We start from the raw sequence: 4,188 nt of genomic DNA on the forward strand, positions 1-4,188 counted from the left end.
AGATGTTAAAAAAAAACAAAAAAGAACATAAAGCCTGAGAATAGCACCTACTATAGAGTTCTTCATAAGTGGTAGCTATTGTCACTCTTTCCATCTTTGAGCTGACCGCATTTAAGTACCACTGGGCTTTATTGAAATGTTAGCCAGCCATGGTAGTGCCATATCTGCTTTTGATGTGACCCTCAAAGCAGCTTTAATTGTTTGAAACTTAAGAAAAGTTAGTGTTTTCGGATTTAAATAAATGGGATTCTAGACAAAAGCATGAAAACAGGAAGAAAAACTCCCTGGCAGGAACTATGCTAATTTTGTGTTTTGACCCTTGTCACTGCTTCTGCCTACAACTTCTCTGGCTTGAGAATCACTTGAATAAAGAAAGAATGATTTAAAAATAAAATGGATTCGAGAAACAAACTGTCTTCTGTTTCTGCAAAAAAGGAAATGCAGAATCTGGCTAATTATCATCCAGCCTGGGGCAGGCCAGGCCCAAGGGAAGAGAAGGGAGGAAAGAAGTCTTGAAGAAAGAGATTTCCAAGTCCATCAACTATACACAGAGTATCACTGAGTTGTAGGTACTGTCCTGGGGGTAAATAAGGGCATCAGACAGAACCCCTGGGTTATGGTCTAGTTGGGAAGATATTGGAGTAAAATACACACATGCATGCATGCACACAGAGATGGATAAACATACATGTCAACCTGTAGCAAAGCTCCAGTGAGGACACCTGTTGGTTAATACAAAGGATGCACCTCTGGGGAGTAAGGATTAGTCTTGCGGGGGAAGAGTGGGTCTGACTGTGAAGGTCCTTGAATATGAAAGGTATCTTGTGGGCAATTAGAAGTCAATAGTGTTTTGATGTGGGTGGGGTACCATATGCAAAAGAGCATTTTAGAAAGAGTAATCTGGTAACAGTTTGAGCAATTCATTTCAACAAACATTTACTGAGTATTATATACAGCACCAGAGTCCAAAACGCAGAGCTATGCAGCGATACAGGAAAAAAAAAAAATCTATATCCTCTGAGAATTAAAAGCCTTGTCAGGGAGACAGATATACTTTGTGTACTAGTGTGGAACGATTTCTAAGACAGAGTATTACGTACAAAGAGGTAAGGTACAGAACAGTATGTTTAAAACATGCTGCCATGTGTTAGGAAAGAATGCAGGGGAGACATGTATGTTTACACATGTATTTGTATACATATAAGATTTATACGAGATGTATACGTATACGAGTTGTGCAAGGATACACAAAAGTCTGATGACGTTGCTTGCCTCCAGGGGAAGAAATTAGGGTGACTAGTTGGTGGAGGTGTCAATTGTATGCATATCCTTTGGCACTCTCTGAGTTTTGAAACGAATATATTACCTACTTGCATTAAAAAATATACAATAAAATAATGTGTATGGGAGTATGAGAGGGAAAAGATGAATTCCAGCTGGAAAATCTGGGGAGACTTCTGAGAGCATGTGGGCTATGAAGCTGGATCTTTGGAAGGTAACATTTCTACAGGTGATGGTTTGAGTGGGCGGTGTTTCAAGCAGAGGATAGAGCTTGCCTTGAGCCACAGGGTAGGGGCTAGATCGCACTGGTCAGTATGGAAGCCACTAGCCACATGTGACTATTGAACACTTGAAATATGGCTAGTGTGTGCAAATTGAGATGTGCTGTAAGTGTAAACTACTCATGGGTTTTTGAAGACATAGTAAGAAAAAAGACATTAATAATTTTTATGTTGATTACATACTAAAAGGATAATATTTTGGATATATTGGGTTAAGTTAAATATATTAAAATTAATGTCACTTGTTTCTATTTACTTTTTTAAATGTATCTACTAGATCATGTAAAATTACATCTGGGACTTGCATTAGATGTCTGCTGAACAGGGCTGATCTAGGTAATGGAGCTTTTCAGAGAGTGTTGAGTTAGGTCGGTATGGCTGCAGCAGGGCGTATATGGATAAAAGTGGGAGGGAAGTTTGGAAAAAGTGGGCCAGGCCAAATTGTGGAGGGCATTGGCTACTCAGCTAAAGAGTTTGGACTTTAATTTTGTATTCACTAGTGAGCCCCTGCAGGGCTTGGAGTGTAGGAATCAGATGATCAAATGGCTGCTTTGGACAGGGGTGAAAGTATGGTCAGGAAGAGCAGTTATGAGAGTAACAAGGAGTGAGGTTAGGGTCTGGGCTTGGGTGGTAGCTTTGAAATCAGAAAGAGATCAATGTAAACTATATTATGAAGGGAGAATTGATAGAACTGAGTGGAGGTATAGATGTCAGAGACAGCATGAAGTTTTATATCCCTGGTGATTAGAAGCATGTCAGTGCCAGTAATAAGCATAATGAAGCCTGGAGAGGGAGGTGGATGGCAGCTGCCTGGGAGAGAAGATAATTTTGATTTTTTTTTTTTTTTTTTTTGCGGTACGTGGGCCTCTCACTGTTGTGGCCTCTCCCGTTGTGGAGCACAGGCTCCGGACGCGCAGGCTCAGCGGCCATGGCTCACGGGCCTAGCCGCTCCACGGCATGTGGGATCCTCCCAGACCGGGCCACGACCCCGCGTCCCCTGCATCGGCAGGCGGACTCTCAACCACTGTGCCACCCGGGAAGCCCCGATTTTGATTTTTGATGTGGTGAGTTTGAGATGGCTGGCTGAAGTGTGGAAGTGAGGGTATGAGAGAAACAGATTTTTGGGTCTTAGTAGAGGTAATCAAATCGGTCAGATAATTATAATAATGATTAGTACTTGTATGGCATTAAAATACACACAGTGCTCTCACAATGATTATTTTACATAATCCCTACAGTAGCCCGAGGCTCAAAGAGTTTAAATTTCTTGGCCAAGATCACACAGCTAGTTAGTGGCCACGGTAGCAGGCCCAAACTTGCTTTCTATCACTGCACTTGAAATAAAATGCTATGGGAAAATGTAGGGAAAATATTAGACTCTAGATTATACAATTTCACTTCCCCCAAGCTGCTGCCTAAATTGAGGGGTGGACCCAACCCTGAGAAAACTATCTTAGATTCCCCTCAGTTGTTTTAAACATCCTTTTCAGAGATGAGGAATCTGTGGCCCTGGAAGTTAAGTAAAATGTCAGAAATGTCTATTAATGAGAGGGGTAGGTGGAACTCAGACACGTGCTGTGGTACATTGCATGGTTGTTTCCAGGTATTAATATTTTCTCCCTGTTAGAGAGAGTGTCTCTGCCTCCTGCCATGAGCCCTACCAAACTGATGTGGGCTTGGTCATAAAACTTGCTTTGGCCCATGGAATGTGGGATAAAGTGACCTCTGCCACCTAGAATCAGAAGCTTTAACAGCCATGACATGGTTCAGCCTCTTTTGCTCCCTTCCCTCTGTGGTTAGAATGGCATGTCCCAAAGAAGGGCTCCTCCTTCAGTTGAGATCCTGGAATAAGGAAGACATACAAAGCAGAGCCACAGATGACCTGTAGCTACTGCAGGGCCTTTTGCTATGGTGATTGAGTTTGAGAGATTGTTTGTAATTTAGTGCAACCTAGCCTAAGCTGACTGACACACTACCCCATTATATGTGCTTTGTTTCCATTACACTGACTGTTCACAAATGCTCACTTTTTACCTGGTTAACTTCTCATCCTTTCGGTCTCCAATTAAATGTCACTTTTTCAGAGAGGCTTTTCTTGACCAGAGTCTAATTTAGGACCCCCTCCCCACCATACACTCATACACAATTATTTTCTTTTATAGTATCTGCATTCTTTCCTTCTTAGGCACTTAACGCAGTTGTCATCATATAGACAACGTAGACTTGTTTATCATTGGCATGTTCCACTTGACTATAAGCTCCTGAAGACCTGGATCACATCTATTTTTGCTTGCTATTATATACCACCTGTTACACAGTAGTTGCTCTGTGGATATTTGTGGAATAAGTGATGAACAAATGAATAGCTTATTGTTAACCTGGTTGTTGGATCATAAACTGAGAAGGTGGGGGGATGTAGCAATTAGGGGAGATGATAAAGCTCCTAAAGAAGTTCCTGGGTGCAAGGATCAACTACTTTTTTTGTTTTTTGTCCTTCTCTTTCAAGGAAACTTTGAAAGCAGTGGCACTTTTCCAAACCCTTAAAAACAGATTCACTTGCCAACAGGCCTGCGTCCTGGCAGGTTTCCTGCCTAATCCCAGGGAGGCCTGCGGAAGACCACAGACA

The sequence above is a fragment of the Pseudorca crassidens genome, chromosome X (genome assembly GCF_039906515.1).
Source record: "Pseudorca crassidens isolate mPseCra1 chromosome X, mPseCra1.hap1, whole genome shotgun sequence".
Classification (NCBI taxonomy): Eukaryota; Metazoa; Chordata; class Mammalia; order Artiodactyla; family Delphinidae; genus Pseudorca; species Pseudorca crassidens.